The following is a 21,707-nucleotide window of genomic DNA, read 5'->3' on the forward strand; positions in this document are numbered from 1 at the left end:
AAATATATTTCCTTATTTTGCTGTTACTATGAAGTTAACTTTTTTTTTTCTGAGTGTGGTTTAAGTTAGTTTCTGTGATGGCATCTTTGGTGATAGAATTGGTGACATCATAAAGACTTCTTACATGGAAAAACATGCATTTGCATATTAAAAATTATAAATTTTATAAATATATATATAAAATTTAAAAGATGGAAAAGCAAAATCAATGTTGAGGACCTACATGTATAACGGTTGATACATGCTTCTTTTGAAAAGAGTTTGAAAATACAGTTCTCTAAAATTCTAAGCTTAATATAAATTCATAAGAAAACTATACATTTTCTGATTTGTGTAAATATGCATTGTTTTGAGGCTTCATAGACTTTAAATCACATTTAAATTTTAAATAGTTAAATGTAATTAAGCATGGTCATGGATGTGGAAATCAAATTTTCCCAAAATTCATTTTACTTTGGAAATATTAGAGGATCAGCAAAAGCAGGCTCTTTCTCCTACTTATCTGCCTGTAGGTTATCAGCTGCAACTTCAATTTACACAAAGTGTTCTGCCTCTCATTTTTTGTTGTGTGTTTAAGTGATCATCCGTTTAAAACCTTTAAGTCAGATTTTGTAAAATCCAAAATATAACATTTTCCCTCTTTGAAAACCCATTCCTTGGCTTAAAAATAGTAAATCCCAAATATATGAATATCTGCTTTGAGGTTTCACAACAGATATGAATATGTTTGCATAGCCCTGGATAGAGGGGTCACTTAAAAGTCACATGTTTATATTATATCCTTTTTTAGACTCTGCTAATCTGAAAGAATTGCACAATATGAAAAAATTAATTTATTTTAGACATGGTATAACTCATCATTTCATTAACCAGAGAAAGCCAACCTAAATCATTCAGCTAAACATAAACATCTCTCTATACATTTCTCAGTTTTTTCAGAGTTGGATAAATCAGTGCTTAAGCATAGTTTAAATCATATCCATTTCCTGTCTTAAAAGGTTGAGTTTTTAATTTTATTGTCATCATTATGGTTAGCATTCTTTTTTTTCTTTTTGGTACATAAGGTACCAGAGTTTAAGAAAATACACCCGACAGTCTGTGCAGACCTCTCAGCAAAGAGCTGAGCTCAGATTAGAGTTTTGTGGAAAAAGGCATGGTCTTCTCTGCTCTGCTCCTCTCTTTATGCTGTGCTGCTAACTGGAGCACTTTCCAGGCCTAGTGTGTCCCCATCTTCTCTTCCCACCCACACACCTCCACACATTTCTCTCTCTCTTTTTGTCTCACTTTCTCTGTCTCCATTGGCACCCCAGGGTAGGAATGGAAAATTTTACCAGTTGAAGTTTTTAAAATAATAGAATCTGAGATATTTTGTTTAAGTTTTTTTATTCAAGAGCCTGATCTCTATCTTACCCCTGAAACTTTTTTAGCCCTTTTGGTGTAATTTTTCTGTGAAAAACTATCAGTTCATATTTTTTTGAAGTATTGTTCATGTGGGTCGTATGGAAGTTTTTGAATGTGAGCTCTAACTATGCTAATTTTATGAAGTAGAACTTAGTGTGACATAATTTGTGGCAATTGAATTAAAGTAATAAGATCTGTTCAGTAGAAGAATTCTAGAGAAAATAATGTCCATCTTTCCCAGGAAGACATAGTGTTTTTTCTTGTATTTTTTTCGTGGTCTAGGTAGTCTTTATTTTCAGTTTTTAAGTATTGGTTATATAGCAACTAAGTGCAAAATCACTCAAAGATAAGTTGCAATGAAAAAAAATCACATGATATGAGCTTTCATAATTTAAAAAACTGTTAATTTAAACATACAAAATATTTCTGTCAAGGAATGCTTTCAATTTAATAAATTTATAAAGAGTCATTTACTTTGTTATAACCTCCATTAGCTTCTTGAGTTGAGTGATCCGTACTTGCAACAAATTTTACAGCTGAAGGATTATGTTGTTGTAAAATACAAGGGACATTGGGAAGGGGAGAAGAGGAGGGAGAAAGGGAATGGAAAACGGGGAAGCTCTAGAACTATAAAATGGAAAATAAGAATTTTCTGAGAAGTGTAGTGTGAGCGCAGAGACTACATTGTGTCTTTATCTATAGAATGCGTTCCTATGCTGTTAGCTCATGAAGCATGTGTAAGTTTTTATAGTTTGAAATGAAAGTTTATAAATAAAAAAATTTACAACTATTATATTCTTTAAAATTGTAACTCAAACTCATTAAATTGCATATTATTAACATTAATATTGAATTGTTGAATATGTCTCATATTTCTGAAATAAGTTGTGCTAAAAATGAGGCAAAAAGGAGAAAAGGTTATTTTAAATTTTCTCTTAAGATAGAATTTTCCTTTCAGTTGCTGATTATTTAGTGAATTTTCAAGAATTTCATGAGTCTGCTCTAAATAGACTGGTTAGATTAAATAATAATAATGGTTGAAAGAATACACTAAAAAGTCATTCAGATGCTCTGGTAACCTTTCTTGAAATTATTCATATTATCTAGACTTACTGAAATTCCTTAATTACTTCTGGGAATTGATGTTCTCACTCACATTGTAGCTATTATTACCAACCAACCTTTCTTGGCACAACAAATAGAACAAGGATTTTTCATTGAGAAAGATTCCACAAGAAGGAACATTTTAACCAGTAAATATTTTATGAACATTACAAAATAAGTGTTACTACAAATATCTCTCAAAATTTTATTTACTTATATAGTCCCTGTTAGAATTATCAATCTCGCTAATCAAAAGTTATAACCATCTCTATGTGTATATCCATGTGTGTAACAGTTGCTGAGTGCTTTGAGAAATTTTAGAGGTTGTCTAGTTTAACATTCTCATTTCATGAAGGTTACCTCATCTAATATTCTCACTCATAGAGGGTCAGAGAAGTCAAGTCATTTACCCAAACTCTATGTGGAGTGGCAGAACTGATAAATATTCTAGTTAATTAAATATCTATTATGTTTTATATCTGCTCTATTAACTGGAAATACTATATGGAAAATGAGGGTCTCAAAACTATTCAAGAAGCCTCTTTTAAAGTTTTGTCAAGCAAAACTGAAATAATTTATAAATAATTATGTCTTCAAGCTTAATCTCTAAAATTTTGTATTGATATAACTCATTCAAGATGTGTTTATATTGGAAACTTAGATATGGGGTGGAAACAGTATGGGGCAAGCTTAAAGAAAGGGAATCCAAATTTTGGTTTTGCTTGCACATTACTTCTTCGTTTTAAACGATAGTGCTATTTTAGGGGAACTATCTTTTCCTGAATTTATAACTTATACTTAATCCTTATCAGTATTCTCATGCATAAAACTAAGAAATTACATACATAAAATGAAGCAGATATTAAAGGAAGGGGAGCTCTTTGTTAGGATCTTATTGTGTGTCAAGTGCTCTACTAGGCATAGGAATAGATTCTATTTAATTATTAAAGGAATTCTCCTTTCTTCTTTTTAGAATTTATTTATTTTCATTACAAAGTCAGATATACAGAGAGGAGGAGAGACAGAGAGGAAGATCTGGCATCCAATGTTTCACTCCCCAAGTGAGCACAACGGCCGGTGCTGCACCGATCCAAAGCCAGGAACCAGGAACCTCTTCCAGGTCTCCCATGCGGGTGCAGGGTCCCAAAGCTTTGGGCCGTCCTCAACTGCTTTCCCAGGCCACAAGCAGAGAGCTGGATGGAAAGTGGGGTTGTCGGGATTAGAACCGGCGCCCATATGGGATCCTGGCTTCTTCAAGGACTTTAGCCACTAGGCCACTCCGCTGGGCCTGGATTTCTCCTTTCTTATTATGACTTTACAGATGAAGAAAATTGGGATGAAAATCTACAACTTTAGCATGCTTAATAAGCAGGATAGTAGTTGTTTGAACTCAAGTTTGTCAGCCTTCTCTTTTATAAGCTTTCATTCTTAACAAATAATGAGGATTAGGGCATCTGTTGAAGGCAAAGCCCATTTCATCTTCCCTAGAGGAAAGATATCATGATGAGGGGTTGAAACATTAGGCACACCTTACCTTAAAAATCTTGTTTTCATCTATGGAAAGTAATGTGTCTGTACACATTACATCTGTACATGTGTTACTTTAATACTCACTAGTGGACATCAGATTCCAACGTGAATATTTATCCCACAGATGCTAAAACTGGACTGATGTGAGAATTTTAATTTAATTTTTATTTTTTAACTTTTAATGTACTATCTTTAAAGGTTTTCTACAACACTGTAAATGCTTCATTTTGTCCTTCATTGATAATTCATTTAAGTACCTCTCGTATGAATTCTTCCAGAGGTGGGAGATGTAGGAGTAAACCAAGCATCAAATAATGTAAAATTAGAACAAATACTGGAATGCTCAGTTCGTAACTTGCAATCATAGATTGTCTTTTCAAAACCCTCATCTGATTAATCATGGTCAAATCAGGGTATATTCTTGTGCATCAAATGGTTGTGGCTTTCTTCTTCCTGCTTAAGGAGAATACAGAATTTAGACAGTGTCAACAGCTGAACTGCCCTTAAGAGAGGTCAAAAGCAAGGCTTGAGATATTTTTCAGTCTGAATTAGTAAGTAAGTTCAATCAACACACATTGTAATTTGAGGAATATCAACAAGGGTTTCTATCTCACCTTAAGATTATTTTTTTTTTGGTCATGCAAAATAGGATCTTTTTCTCCAGGATAATTAGATTGAACCTAAACTGTAAGATAAGCTGGTTTCCTCAAATAACTTACATTCTACAGATGTTATTCCATGAACTGTTTGCAAGTGAGGGGCAGATAGGCCAGTGTATCGTAAGTCCCCTTAAAAAAAAAAAACAAATAAAATAAAATAGTGTGGCATCTGAATTTGAAATCAGTTAGACTTTGAAAACATCATAGCCACCAGCATTAAATATTATGCTGTTCTTTCCTCCATGATAAAGACTGTATCACTCGTCTGTCCCTCTTTTAGTGCTCTGACTAGATATCATCTGTTGAAAGTTTTCATAAGCTCTCTGTTAAGTAGCTTTCTTATCAGTAGCAATCTTTCACCCTTTTATGATTCTGACCAGGAATCTCATCACTGTCACCTGCTCCTGTTTTAATGTCAAATCTTGTTTTGCCTGTAAAGATAAGTTTATACCACTCTAAAAAATATATCTGCTTCTATTTCACCAAGCAGTGACTCATGGCAAATATATTATCATTTTTCTCCTCTCTTTAACATTTAATCATTATATAATTTACTGACAACGTATTTTTGTCTTCTCTAAAATATGAGAAATCTGGGTTAGCATATGCTCCATTGTACATTTCAGCAATTCATGTCTCCTGCTCTATGGTTAATATAAATTGCTTTGCCCTGCTATTGTTTTTGTTTTCCACTTTCAAAAGAATCTTGGCAAAGCTGATGCTTATGACTTTGTACAAAATGTTTCCAATTTAAGGAAAAAAGGTCTCTGTAAACAAGTGCTCAAAATACACTGGATTGTAACGTAAGATTCCCCATAGTGGCATTATATGAATTTTCAATAGCTTGATATATATTGTAAGAAATGATTCCTAGGCGTAGTTTTGAAAGTTTCTCAGAGTTGTTTTATTTGTTATTTGTTTTATGTTTTCACGGGGCCTTGACTCAATGTGCCATAACATCTTTTGCTTATTTTTGCTACAAAGATACTTAAATATGAAGGACTAGTCATGAATTTTGCTTCACTTTGAACTTCATTTCTTCTAGTTTTACAAAAGGTTTCATGACATTAATTTATGCTTTTGAATATTCTGCGTAGTTTAGTATTTATAATATCACAGAATTCATCTGAAATATGCAGACAATTCTAGAAAAAATCCCAAGTTTACATAATTATATAATTATGACTATAACAGAAACTCAGGGTTTATTCTGAAGAACAAAGAATCAGTGTATATTGTTGCAAAAAGTTTAAAAATCCATTCCTAGTGTTTTCATTGCATGCATTTCCCAGGACCTTTTGGAAGCCTCCTAAGTAACCACTGTGTTTAAATATGTCAAGAACTAGACAATTACTAATGACTGTTAACATCAAAACCAAGTTTGGCATTAAGTAAGACAGCTTCAAGAAGCTAAGAAACAATGCTAGTCCAGAACTTTGGGGAGCATTATGACCCATATTTTGTTTCGAGACATGTTGTTCCCATTTCATAAGATGCATATTTACTTAGAGTGGTCTTCCAAACAAAGCTGTCGGCATTCACAGTTTATGGTGAACCACAGTATTTATCTTAAGGATGAGGGCAGGATGACTGAGAGGAGAGAAAATGTAAAGTGCCTCCATTTTCCTGGATGCTTAATCAACCTAACCCACGTTTGAGATCAAGGAAGCTGAACTTCCACACGGCCTTCTCTCTCCCTCCTTACTTTTACTTTTGTCCTGATGTTATTCTATTTCCTATCTGATAGTCTCAAGGTGTGTTTTCTCTGATGTTAATTTGAGTTCAATCCTAACCAGACTTCTCTTGATCAAAATGCCTTAGCACAACTGTTAGGCTTAAACCGCTAAGAAACACATGGCTGAACCAAAATAATCTCACTGCATCCTGTATCCTCTGTCATCCTCAGCTACTACAGCTGAAAAATGCAGATTAACTTCATTAATCTTAGGCAGTGTGAGGCACTGGAGTGATAAAATTATTGAGTATCATAGACCATTTTCTGTTGCTCTGCCTAAAGATACATAAGGCTGGATACTCTGAAAATAGATTTTTTTTTTTAGCCCACATTTTTGTAGATTGAGGAGCAAGGCACTGTCATCTGTTCCACTCTCCTGGGGCTTTCTAGTCTGCATCTCAACATGATGTAGTGTCTTGTAGGAAGTGCCAGTGTAAGACAGAGCGTGTGTCAAGACATGAAGTTTGAGACCTTCAGGGCTCAGGCTTCCTTTTCCAGGACAACCTATTCTTGGGAAAACTATCCAATTCCATGAGACCAACATGAATCCTTTCCAAGGGATTTGTCACCAGTGAAGCAATCACCTCCTTCCTGGCCCCATCTGTTACAGGCCCCTCTACTTCAACACTGCAGTTCTGGGGACCATGTTTCTAACACATGAATGAACCCTCAGAACGTATCCCCCATCCAAACATTGCAACATACAGGGATAGATATGTTTGAAGATGTGAACCAATTTAAAAGTGATAATCAGTCCTCTAGTTAGGAACCCATAGTTTGTTTATTACATGTTGTCCCAGTGGGATCTGTGAAGTTTATGATAGAAGCTTTGTTAAATGGATTAAGCTCAGTTTATTTTTTCCTATAATTTAATAAAGTATGTATGCAAACAGTGCTGTTTTCTACACTTTTGAAAGTTCAATTGCAGTTTGTATACTTGAACAGCAGAATTAGACAGAGATATAGAGAGGAAAGGATGAAGGAAAGAGAGATGTTCCATCCAAGAATGTGCTTCCCAAGTGGCCACAATGACCAGGGGTTGGCTAGGTGGAAGCTAGGGGTCTGGAGCTTCATCCAGGTTTCCCAAGTGGGTGCAGGAGCTCAAGAAACTGAGCATTTTTCTAATGCTTCCCTAGGTACATTAGCTGAAAGCTGGATTGGGTTTACAACAGCCAGGGCTTGAACAGCACCCACACTAAATGCCAGAATTGCAGGCAGTGGCTTTACCCACTATTCCACAATGCCAACCCCCCTCTATATATCCACGTATTTTGTTCTCTTCAACATTCAAAATATGAGTGTGCACTCATGATACGTATGTTAAAATAATGTCACCATAAGGAAGGAAATATTTCATTTGTACTACCTATTCCACTGCTTATGTCTGAAAACTCACATTAGAAAAGTCTTCAAATTTTCATTGCTTATCATATATATAATTTTCAGTATAAGCATAATTTAAAAAAACCTGCCAACAGTGATTTTAGAAACCACTGTGCTCTTTCTATACTGGAATCAACCATTAGGGATTGGGGTGGTCAGCCCGCACTATTACACCTTTTCATTCCAGGCTGTTGTGAGGTGGCCCTTGCCAGCCCTTAACTCTGTCATAAATTATGCCAAAAAAAATCTGATGCCAGTGACTGAGCATTTATTCCCTGAGGTGTGCTTTACCTATCCTTTCATTTCTGTGCAGTAGGTATTTGTATCCATATCTCATAATTGTGGTGAGATTCTGAAAGACAGACTAACATGTTCAAAACAACATGTTGAGCTGAATGTTGAGCCACATTTATATATTGCCACAGTCTATGTTTTTAAGATATTGTGCAAATTATTTCATAGATTGAGTAAATCCTGAAGGTTTGTAGGTACAACACCCTTCTGTCTCAGACTCTAATACGACATAGGTGTTCAGTGCTATTTAACCAATCTGGCCAATTTTACGTACATGTACCATGGCAGTAGTTCTGTGAAAGTTTGTTTTCTTGTTGTTCCTAACTTAATTTACATTAGTTAAAGTCCAAAAGACCAATACAATAAAATTTAGTTTTAACAGCATGATAACAGCCTTATATAAACCTTTAACTTATTTTTCATGCTTTTCACTGTGGTGCAATAAACATAAAATTTGTCATTATGACTATTTTAAAGTGGGCAGTTGAATCTTGATAAAATAGAGATTCTCTACAAATGGTGTTCTCATATTTGCATGGTTGCATCTTACCATTTTGTAAGAAGTTGGCACAACCTTTCCAGTATAGCAAATTCCATTATTCAACAGATTACCTGATGAATGAATAAAAAGTGCAAGTGCATTCATACAGCTGCGCAACTGTCACCACCACCATTCTCGAAAGCGTTTCTGCTTTCCCCACACAGAAACTGCATGTTTGTGTAAAAATAACTACCAAAGTCCGCCTTCTTACATGTCTGGAAACTGTCATTCTATCTCTTTGAATTTGAAAATTGTAGCTATCCACTTTTATCAGTATGTTAGTAAGATATTTTTTCATTTTTGTGATTGAATTAATTCACTTAGAATGTCATCTTAATGTTCATATTACAACATATCCAAATATCCTCCTTTTAGAGCTAATTAATATTCCAGTAGGTACATGTTACTTGTCTTATATTGAATAACATAGTTATCTATTTGATGTTTTGCCCAATTTCTAACAAAATGATAAGATGCAAATATAGACATCTATGTGCTTAATTTGTACAATATCCTCCTTCATTTTTCCAAACACAAACTCCAAAATTAATCAGGAGAACGCAGTTCTGTAAGGGCAGTTGGCAAAGGAATTACATAGCTTTAAGATAACACAAGGTTTCTGCTTCATAAATATGCCAGATTTTAACTGCTCAGACTAGACGTAACCAGTTTTCATTTTATAATTGATTTTTTTGCATTGATTATGTTCCTAATTGCAACTTCCCAATAATATGCATCCTGGGAGACAACAGGTAATGGCTCAAATAGTTGAGTTCCTTTCTTCCACCTGGAATATCTGGATTATGTTCCCGACTCCTAACTTTAGCCTGACCCTGTCCAAGCAATTGTGGATATTTGCATAGAAAAGTAGGAGGTGGAAAATGGATTTAACTGTTTCTCTCTCTGCATTCCAAAATAAATAAATGAATAAAATATTTTAAAATGTAAAGTGGAAATGCACATGTCTAGTGCTCAAGTGTTCTAATATAACCATCTAACTATTAATTTGCATAGTACAGTGTGTTAATTTTCCAGAATTATTGGTTGAATATTAGAGCAATAAGCAGGGAATAATCTCTTCAGGCATTCATCAAGATTTCAACAAGTGTTCCTGATGTGCTTACTAACAATTTTGCACCTAGCATTTATTGAGGGTGTGGTGGTTTGGAAAGATTAAATGACTTTCACAGTTCATAATGAGCAGGGTTTGTAGATACTAGACTGGTGCTCAGTTACCCCACACTTTCCCCTAGCTGCCAACCATGCTGCTGGGCAAGCAACAAAAAAATATAGTCTACATTCTGGAATAACATTGTAATTTAATTTATGGACACTTTAAAATCGATTATAAACACTGATTATAATAAATAATTGAAAGGCAAAAGATGCTATGAAAGCTTCATCTTGCCAATGAAACATGACAAAAAAAGGGCATTCTGTCAAGACATTGTCTAACTTGCTGCCATGCCTGTTTTCCATTTTGATTGATAAAGAATATAGTAAAGCAGATAACAATGGCTGATCAGATGAGGCAATAATGAGATCATCAAGATTAAATTAGTGTTTGAAGGTTGAAGTGAAGGAGCAGAGAACAATAGGTTCAACACTTTTGTTCTTGTAAATTGTTTTCCCTGATTAAGTCCCATTCTGGGAAATCCTTATAGAATAATAGCAGAAGGGAAAAAGCAAGATACATTTTGGAAAATACATTATTTTATGAGCTTGCAGGAGTTTTTAAAATTTTTGCATTGGTGTATCATCAAAACAATTATAAATTTAAATATGTGATTTTGCATCTTGTTTAGAACTGTCACGCCTCCCAGATGGTCTTCAGCCACAGTCCCTAATAATAACATGTTGTTATTTTCTGCCTTGCTGAGTAAGGCCCAAGAGTCTGTATGGCTGGGTCCATGTTGCTTTAAGTTACTGTAGTGAGGAAATTTCACAGTGCTGTCATGCTTTTGGCTAATACAGTTTTGTGTTTTGCTGGGAAAGACAATTCTGATAGTGTCCTATTGATTCAGATGTTTTCTGACAGTAGCTGCCTACCAGGTTTGCCTTCATTGACTTTTCAATGTTCTGTTACAAATAACTTGCATGTACAATTTGATATAGAAGAGCACAGAAGGTTCCCCACTGCGCATGAAGTTGGAGCAGCCCTGAGCTGTAGGGTGGGGAGAGTTCATTATCATTCTGGAAGTCACCCGCTTGCCTTGAGTTGCTGCCATCCAGGATTGTGTTTTCTCTTTGCTTCATTTTTCCTCTACTCCAATGTACGTCTTATTCTTTAAAGGCTTGAAATTCATTCTTAACAATCCCCCATGCTGACTGATATTTGAACTATAAAGTCATTGCTATTTTTGTGTTTTTGTGTGTACCTGAAATACAAGATAGCTTGAAATACATGTACTTTTTCATTGGCAGAGCTCAAAAGACATTTTTGTGGTGCTTTTCTGAAACTGTGGTGGTTACAAATGTTTATTACAATAAGAATAATAACGTTTGAGATGTCCACCACTTGTCAAGATTGGTACCTCTAAATTTTCACATGTTATCTATGGTTTTGATTAAGTCATCCAAATAGTTGTGGTTACTTTATTTTACAGATAAGAAAGTCTGGGCCATGCTTATATTAAGCAACCTGCCCAGAATTATCTTGATCTTTTTTAAATATATAACTGACATTTAGTTATCTAAAGTCATGGTAGTATCATTTGAATTTACAGACCGTTTCACAGTCCACGTAACAGTTTTAAAAATAGTCCCTGTTTAAAACTGAAACTCTAGTGTCTTTGTTTTGTGTTTGTTCAACTCTTTGAGACTACCCTGAAGTTCTAGTTTTATATTTATAGATTATGGATTTACTTTGGATGAGTATGACTCTTCATTATATTAACATCATTTATAACAATGATTTTGCTATTACCACTGCTAATTTATACTTAAGTGGAGCAAAAGGACTGAAGCTCCTCCCTTTCGATACCCTTGATGGGTTAATATAGTTATTCTTACCTCAACAATAGTTGCCTGAAGTAGAATGTTTTTTGGGGAACAAATTGCTCTACCCTAAAAATTCTGCAGAAAATATTGAGATATCTGCTCCTTCCTGCATGGTCCTGCAAGAATCCCAGCACAATATCTGCAATTTAAATACATTCCAGCCTGTGCAATGTTTCCATATATGTCCTTAGAAACCAAAGCACACTGTTCATTCTTATATAGGAATAAATGTGGGGGAAAGACAGATGGGAAGTGAAAGTATTGTATTATAAAGGTACTGTTAAAATGAGTAATATTTTCAAACCAATATCTCAGATTCTCAAAAATAATTTAGAGATGGGGATTTGAAAAGTAGTAAAGAAAACAACAAGCAAAAAATGTTAAATATTGAAAATAGATTAAAAACAACATGTATACTAGTCTCAAGTATACCAGTGTTCCCCCCCATAGGAACTCTGAGCCAATCTACCATGTTCTTTCCAATGTCAGGATTTACAGATCTGACTCCACTTTTTTCTGATCTAGCCTCCTTCTAGGCAGAATTTATTTCTGCATTTGTTTTGTAACTCTTCCAGCACCCAGAACGTCATACTGATTCAACACCCTTTTGGTCATCTTGACGTGAGCCAAGTAGACTGAATCACTCAGTCCACCCACAAAGAGCCATCCGAAACTTGGATCACAAAGCTTAGCACATGGTAGTTTATACTACTTCTCTGTTCAAGTCTCCAGGATCCTTTCCTGGTACTGGGTGCTGTTCGCAAAGAATGTTTGCAGGAAGGAGTGAAGAAGAAAGAAGAAATGAAGTGAAGAAGCTAAGAGATGGAGGCATGGTGGAAAGAAAAGACCTCAGGGAGATAAAAGGATTTTAACGAAGATAATTTTTGCTGGTTTTGCTTTTAATAAAATGAAACAATTTTGATTAGAACAGTGAGTTCCCTTCTCTATATTTATTTGCTCCTGGTTGCTCCATGAATCCTGTTATGAGAATATCTTTGTTCTTTCATATTATATGAGAGAATGCTTTCATTTTACAATTGCCTTTTTCCACCTGACATTGAAATGATGCATTTCCACGAAATCAAGCAGAAATGCTAAATACCATTTGTTTTGTCAGCGGTGTGGAGTTTTAAAGAGATTTTCATCAGAATGTCTATATGAAAAAAGACATATGAAAAACGGAAAAATAAATCATTGTCTCACATCCTAATATTTATGCAAAACAACTTATCAATTTGACATAGAAAATGGTATTATATTAAGTCTCCTAAAAAATGAATCTTGAATGAGGTATCAACAATAAAAAATATTTTCTGGAGATCGATCTAAACTTACCATTTGAAAGGACAGTGATGCATATGTGTGATCTTTAATATCAAGGCTCTTACATGATCCCAATTTTCTCTGATCTCCTGTCTGTGGTCTGTGGAGAAGAAAGTGATGAGGAAAAAATATGACTGTTTCATTAACTCTCTACTAATTTTTTCCTAATGCTACTTTATTTTCCAGTCAATCAAACAAGAAAAAATTATCAATAGTAACAGCAGCTGAGATCAGGCTTGTTTACCTGTGTCTGTCCATGTCAGAAAGAAGATACAAATATTAACCACGTCAGGGTTTCAGCGCATGCTGAGCCCAAATGTAATGATAAAATTAAAGCTGTAGAGTTCAGTGAATGAAAGATCACTGATAATTACAGTTTTATGGATAAATTATAGTGAATTAACGTATTTTCAGAAAAAAGGATAGGATGGCAGATGTTCATTCATAAACAGTCATGAGTAATGAGAAAATGAAGAGATAGGCAGTAGTTCTGATAAATGATTCGTGTATAAGCCTCAGAAAGTAAAAATTCTTAGATTTGGCAAGTTGGCCAATTTCTTCTATTTGTTTATGCTTTGCAAAATATAAAGGTAGCTAAGACCAGCATTTTGACTTAAACTATTGTTTAAGTATATTAGTTAACAGTTATTCAGAAACTTAGTTTTTCTATATGTTCCTTTTAAACTTATCCAAATTCATTTGTTTTTCCTAATTATGTTTATATATTCATACTCGAATTTTTTAGGAATTTTATTTATGAGTAGTATAGTATTAATTAATACTAAGTTAAAATCAGCACACATATTCAAAGGGATCTAAAATACCCATGCATTTTAGAATGGTCTAAATGTCATGTACATGTATGACATGCAACACTGATGGGAAAATATACAATTTTATCTGGTAATAGATACATAATAAATATAAGTAAAGGCTGTTATCAGAGGCTGAAATTCCTCTCTGAGATGCAATTCTTTTGGCAAACATAAGCATGTGTTACTCCTTAGATTTTAATGTGAAAAAAAAGTACTGAGGTAAAATAGTAATTTTGATTTTTATCTCTTTTCAAAACTGCATACTCTGCTTTTTAGAGAAGCAAAAATGAAAAAAGTTACTACAATTTAATTAAATACCTTATTGTCAACAGATTCAATAAATATAAGTAAATAAAATAAATTGAAAGAAATAGTCAAACAATAACTTGCACATAGTATTCATAGTTTCCATTGTCTTCTCAAATTTTGCAAACCTATTTGAGGTGTCATAGTTAAATAGTAAGCTTCCATTGTAACGGAAATCTACCCTTTAACGACTGTTTGTTACCATTTTCTGCTGTTTTATACCTCTGTAATAGATCTACCAGTGTTTGCAATGCTTGGTTATGCAATAAAGCAAGCTGCCTCTAGAACCTAGACACATTACTAGTGCAAGGATGGCATCTGTCAGAGAGGGTAAGACATCTCTTTTAATACTAGCATCCCATATAGGTGCAGGTTCAAAGTCTGGCTCTGTTCTGATTCAGCCTCCTCTGCATCTGCCCGGGAAGGCAGTAGCAGAACCTCTACCATCCCTGTGTGAAATCAACATAGAGTTCCTGTCTCATGACTTTGGCCCAGAACTCATTGTAGCTGCCATTTTGGGAGTGAACCAGCAGAGCAAGAGAGAAAGAGAGAGAGGATCCCTTTCACAGTTTTAATTAATGTATTCGTTAATCTGTCTTAAGGGAAAAGAGTAAATGAAACTAGAAAATTGGGTTAAAATCTTGCCTGTGCTTAAGATATTAAAATATGGACATAAGTAACAGTGTCAGGCGATAGAAAAATTTTCAGGCTCTTTGTACATAACAAGTAACTCAAAGTTACTTTATTTGGTCAGATCTTTTTGCTTTCAAAAGTGAACTTAAATAGCTAAAATAAAGACCTTGAAATCCTGAAATCATCCTTTCAAAAACAAAAACTACTAAGCAGAAAATACTGTAACAATTGAACAAATTCAGTATGTGTACAATTTGTTTTGATGTTTGCACACTGACCTGTTTCATTCGGTATGTTGTTAGGCTGATGTGTAGATAAATAAATGCCAATTTTATTAAAAGAATAGTTTAAAATTCAAAAACATTTTCTTTCTGCCTTATATTCCAGATAACATTTTAAGCGCTGAAGTTATAGTAACAAATAACATAGCCCTTGCCTTGGAAAGTTCAAAGTCTAAGAAAAAAAAAAAAAAAAAGAGGAGGTGAAGTAAGTTGGAGCCAAGAGAGTACAAGAGGAGAAATATGTTACTTTTTTGTACTAAGCATTTTCAATTAAAAACTAGATCCAGAAGAATTCCTATGTTTGTTGGTAGGGAATGCCATAACAAAGTATCTGAAATTTCCCTAGCTTGCAATGAAAGAAACATGTACTCTTATGCAGTCCTGGAGACTGGAAGTCCAATACCAAGGTGTTCTAAAGGCACTTCCTCTCTGACTCCCTAGGGGAGGATACTTCCCTGCCTCTCTGGTGTTGGCAGCTCACAGGACTCTGTTGCCTTGGGGCAGGATGACCGTGGTCTCAACTCTTCTTTAAACCCCATTCTCTTCCCTCTGTTCCTTTGGCTCTCCTCTTCTTAGAACACTTGTCATAATGGGACTTAGTGTCCTCTTAGGAAGGAGCTCAACTCAATGACATTGAAACTCTTTCCAAATAAGTCCTAATTCATCTGTTGTAGGAATCAGGGCTTCAACCTAGCTGTGGGAAGGAGGGACCCAATTCAACACAACATGCACCACCAGTCAAGTGTGCATTAATACCTGGTACTATTCCCTCCTTCATTTATGATGTAACGATTTTATTCAAGCACCAGATGACAAAACGATTCATCAGGCTTTTTAACTTCATAGTTGTGTTATAGGCTTTTATACATACATTTCCACTTAATTATTACCTATGGTACTTATTCTGTGTTTTTTTATATATATATTGTCTTTGCTGAGCAAAGATAACCTAGATTTGATTATTGATGAAGAATAGCAATAAAAATAAGAAACAACCAGCTAAAACTAATCATGGATATTATGGAATCTTGCACTGCTCAATGATTTGTTTAAATAGAAAAAGAAATGAAATTATAAGACCTTGCCCAGAGCTTGAAGAAGGGACGTTCAATAATCTCCTGGTATATAAAGTCAATGACAATAATTTGAATTTAATAAAATAAAATCTGAAATTCTGAAGCAGTATGGCATATAAGCTAGAAATGCTAACATACATCTGAAAATTTCATGTTTTAGGTATTTATGTGCATTGCCAGTCTGAATTAATTTTTCAGGATTTCAGGTTTACATGCAAACTAAGAATGCATAAATGATAGGTATATTTATAATATTTTAGTTACTGTAGCTGAATATTACAACCTTAATATATTCAGAATGCATTATATGCTAGAGCATGCAGAAAGAAAAAATATTTCCCGTGATGCCTGAGAAGCATATTATTAATATAAATACTAAATTTGTGTCTATGTATGTTCTTGAGATATTTCGTCAGAATGATATGGACAGTTTGAGGAAAGAGTAACTCATTTATTCCAATGATATATTCAGAGCTTGCCCTCAAGTAGTTCAAATTCTAGGTAAAGAAGGGAGAATTGTTGTCAAATAAAATGTAAGCTGCCTCATTAAATTTGATTAGCCAATAAAGAAAAAGACAGAATGTTATTAGAAGTATGTTCTTTGCAATATTTGGAGACTTGAACAAGCCATAATTTTACACTATAATGGTAAAAATACTATTTTAGCATATGTAATGTTTAGGATAGGCTTACACTGGTATTAAACTTTTTGTTCATCTGGAATCCATATTCTGTGTCCCTTATATTTTAATTTGCTAAGTTGGGTATTAATGGAGATGGATGAAAAATGGAAGCCAGAAAGAAGTAAGCCGAATGGTAAAACATGCTGTAATGAAAAAATAGAGCTGGTTAGCAGAATTGTGAGTCATCATCGTCTGTGTCAGAGGGAATACCCAACCCAGGAAGCAGGCATCCGAGCTGAGACTTGAAGGAAGTGAGGATGTCATTCAAGCCCTAGTACCTTCCTGGCTCCAGGAATAGTCATTTCAAATGCTGGAGCTCTGGTGGAGCAAAAGGCCCAGTGAGTTGGAGCAGAGAGTGCAGTGGGAGGAGCACATTTTTTTTTTGCCCTTTCGGAATTTGCCGTTAGCCAGAATTAATTCTTTGGCATTAATCAGAGCATGACCTTTAGATGCATGTGTCTGCTCACTTCTCTCTGTTGTCTCCCTCCCTGCACATGTTTCTATATATATTCATGTATGCAAGCAGCACTCTTGTAGACTAAACACAAAGTAATTTCTGCTGCAAGAAAAAATAATGAGTATGTTAATTAATCCAAGCCTTATTTACGCGCATGTTGTCAATTTTGATCATTTGCTTATTTAACTAAAATATTCTGCTTTCATTCCAGTCATTACCTTCCATCTATAAAAACATAATGCATTCATATTCCATAAGTGGGTTGGAGTCCCAATAATGTACCAGCATTCCATAGAGTGTTGAGTTCCACACACTTTACATTTTGTGACAAAGACCAAGACACAGAGAGTAATTTTATTTAATGGAGTTTAATAAAAATCAATTCCTGTGGCTTTACTAGCAATTGGTTAACCTGCTAAATAACATCACACATCAGGACTCTAATACTCAAATTTGCTTTTTTTTAAAAAAAAGTCACCCTCCATCTAGCATTCGGTTACATTTTATACTGCCTAGATCATGTCTATATAACTGTAGTTGGCATTACCTCAGCACACCCGCTGTTTCAAATCAGTGCACTAAACAGCTCCCAATCCAGGTGGCACAAGGATAGAATTTGTGTTCATAATTCTACCTCCATTGCTGGGCAGCCTCTCTGGCTCAGTAGCTCCCCAGTATTTCCAGACCTATCAAGCCTAGAAGTCAGCTTTCATTCTTATTGACTCATAAGATAGCATTTTGCCTACTGATAAATTTTTTTTCAAATAAAATGTCAGCATGCTTACCATTCTTCAACTCAGTTTTGCTCCCTCAAGAGCTGTGACATTCTCCCTAGACTGGTAGACAGTAATTATGTCTCTTGGCACAGGTTGGTCTTGGCCTAATCAACTCAACTTTCTCCCACCATCAGCAGATACTCAGTATTCATTTGAGCTGAACCCGGAACTGATTGTCCCCAGTGTGCCCTCACTGATTTGGCAAAGCCAGGAAACTTAAAAAGATGAACTTTGGCCCCATTCACAACAGTTAGATGTAGGAATTTCTTATTTTTTCCAAAAAGTAAGAGTAGTTTTGAAAAATTATATATTTCACTCAATAGCCTGTGAAACAAACATATTGTAAGTATACATCATCTGAAACATCTCTGAGATAGACAGTGTCTGTATTGTTTTAAATTTTCAGAAGCAAGCATGATGCGAGCAAACCCTTTATTTGTAACAATCAGAATCTTAGCTGACATCTTTTTCTATCTCCCTTTCGTGTGTTGTTGCAAAAAAGACAATATGGGTTTCTTCTTCCCAATATGTCTGTTTCCTAACATACTGGGAAAAGCCATCAATTAAATTTATCATTTGGTCCCTGGATATATTTTTTATCATTGTCAATCACTTTGGGGTTTTTCCTTCTAAGCCTACTAAAACTTTTTTTGTGTGTTGTTCCAAGCAGTTTTTTGTGCCTATCCCTGGAAGACATTAACCATCATCATTGTAGCAAGTGGCTGTCTGCAAAGCTGGATGAATAGTTGTCAAGTAGCCCTCTTCTTATGAAAACAGAGTTGTGTTTAACTAGGTCTTAAGCTAAAATGTAAAATTATCTCTTTTTTTGTTTTGGGAACATTTTACCATACTTTTAAGTTTATGCTTTAGATCTGACAAAATTTTACCAGATATGTGAGTTGAGTTCCCAGACCTTAGTTTCCTCATTTATATAATGCGGATAGTACCAACATCTGAGAAGTCTGTGATGCAACCACGCAGCAGATTGGGCATTTGCTTTCTTCTCTGTAAAATCTCACATCTATGCAACACGATAGAGATCAGATAAAAATAATGCCGGGCATAATTTGTCCCTAACAGAATCTCTAACTTCCCAGTCACGAAGAAATACTTTTAGAAAGCTTTAAGAAAAAGAAGTTATGTAAATTAGATGCAAGATGATTATAAGTTACAAATTCTACCACACTTATAGGCAGAAAATATATTTTTTTCTCATCCATAGCTAGTCTGTGGTTGAGACAAATACAAATGAAGACAGATCAATAAGAGAAAGATAGGCAAATTTATTTAATATAAGTTCTAGTGATGGGAACCTTCAGCAGTGAAGACCCAAAGAAACAGGGAAACCAGTAATTTAAGGTTGTTTGACAAAGCAACAGGAATAGATGGTTGTCTAAAATGATTAGACAAAGTGGACATGAGCTAGTGGTAATAAATTGAAATAAATTTAGCGGTGCCTGTTTGTTCAGAATTTTCTCTGGGCTCTGTGTAATCAGAGGTAAGGAAATTCCTTTCCGATGGGTGTGGACAGATGACTTTCTTGCCTTCGTTGTTTTCTCAAAAGCCAACGTGCCGTATTTTAGATTAGTATGACCAGAAATCTCAGTGACTTTAGAAAATTACTAAATGTCTTAAAATGGAATGGTATGACACTTTATAACGTGCTACTTTTATTTGCAGTCTCTTTACTGATTTTTTCTTTAGCTGAGTACATAAATAGTGCAAGAGTCTCAAAAACCAATAGGTCAGAAGAAGCACAAATGTGTATTGCTCTGTGATTTTCAGAGTAGACATAGTAATAATGCTCATAGAAGATATTTGAAAACTGAAGATGTAGTGACTTTATCTGAGAGATCCAAAAGAATTTGGTTGATGTATTGGGGGGGGGGGTAATTTCTTGCTTTTCTAAGTGATCATGTGTAGTTCCTTACCAGCTTATCCCTGTAGACCTCTCTGCGTACATCTACCAGTGCTCCTACTGTTTATCTCGTGACTTCCTCCCTTCTGCCTGACCCACAGACTTGTCCATAATTCTTAGTTTCTGAGTGCATCCTGCCAATTCTGAGCCAGTGCTGACCAAGTTCAGATGCTTTGTTTTCAGCTTAAGTCCACAGGAGGGTTTATAACATCTTGCAGATATGCCCAGGTTCTAGATCTGCTTTTATTTCTTAGTCCCAGCCACTACATTGGCCTGCCTTGGAGCTCCTGCTCAGGCTCTGACCAAGCCAAGCCTCTCTTGGATCATACAGAGGTTCCACCACTAAAGAAAAAGAACATGCCGTGTTGCTTCTAGAAGTGGGTCAGAGACAAAGCATTGCCATCCAGCTGGTATTTGTCTTGAATCTCTTTTCTTTTTCATGGCTATGGTCTTCTCACACCATTGGGCCCAACAGCCACAATAACTACACAGAGGTAGACTCCTACTATTTTACCAATTCAGTGGAGGAAGAAACCCATTAATTGTTTGGGTCAGTCAAAATTGTCTTGAACTATGGATGGGAGAAGGACCGAGGCTAGGAATATCCCTTTGCTCACATAAAGTCATGTTAAGAAAGGCATTGAGTTAGTCAGCCATGTAGTATTTAAAGATAGATAATGATTGTTTAAAAGCAGAAACTTTGGTGTATGACACATTTTCAGTTTTCTCAACCTGCTGTTACTTTTCACACAAATGGTTAACTTTGAGAACCTAATTCAAAATAACATCACATTAAAAAAAAGCACTGAGCTTTTATCATGTTAATTTTGCAAGCTGTATTAGAAATAATGTTCTTTTATGAAATTTTTACCTTTTTCCCTCAACTGCTAGCTTCTTACATTTCAATTTCAAATCATTAGGAGTACTATTCACATTTTTCTCATACAATTTCTAAACTATACTGGCATTAGTTTATCCTGACAGGAACAGAGAAAAAAAGTTAAAACTCAATTTGAATGGGTGTTGGTAGTTTTAAAAACTCTACTTCATGTGGAAAGATTTATTTTTTCCTTAAATGTCACTGGATGTCAACAGAAGAAGATTATCTTTCCTGTTTCTTTTTTCTCCAGGTCCAATTGTAACTTAAGCTCTATACCACCATTTGAAAGACAGAACAGTGACGATGAAAAGGCAGAACAGTGACTTAGAGTTGGAAACTAATTGTGGCTTCTTACTCATCTTGATTCTGGCTTTGTAAAATATCTTCTCTTAACCCTCAAATTCCATCATCTCTAAAATATCAATATCTTTATTTTAAGAAGGCACCATGAAAACTTTAAAATAGACAATATCCTTAGTTTAGTGCCTGGCGTGTCATGAGAAACTTAATAAACCATTATTAACAAGGACGTACTGACCACACAGCTCAGGAAGAATGGAGACAAATGTGATCAAAAAGTGTTTAAATCTATTTTCTCTTTTATATTTTTCTGTTATTAATACATTCACTTTTAAGGAGAGAACTTATATTTGTGTCTTGTGGCAAAAAATATTGTAAATTTTTAATACCATGTTTATCTTTAGAATATATGTGTGTGTATGCACATATGTATGCATTCCATGTTCATTTTTAGAGTACGAGTGTGTGTGTGAAAAGAAACAGAACACTGTAACCTGGGTAGATATTCCAATAGGTCCTTTATACAATGGGTTTGTCCCTGCATGCTAATGGCCGCTTATATCGTGGTGTGCCTGCATGAGAACTCATGTGTGCTTGACATTAAGTGATAGA

General features: G+C 34.9%; 1 protein-coding gene across 1 annotated transcript in view; it reads left to right on the forward strand.

Annotated features, from left to right (window-relative positions):
* Positions 1-21,707, forward strand: part of SYT1 (synaptotagmin 1) — a 513,985-nt gene that overhangs the window by 181,166 nt on the left and 311,112 nt on the right. The gene's annotated exons all lie outside the window — the stretch shown is intronic.

The sequence above is a fragment of the Ochotona princeps genome, chromosome 15 (genome assembly GCF_030435755.1).
Source record: "Ochotona princeps isolate mOchPri1 chromosome 15, mOchPri1.hap1, whole genome shotgun sequence".
NCBI lineage: Eukaryota > Metazoa > Chordata > Mammalia > Lagomorpha > Ochotonidae > Ochotona > Ochotona princeps.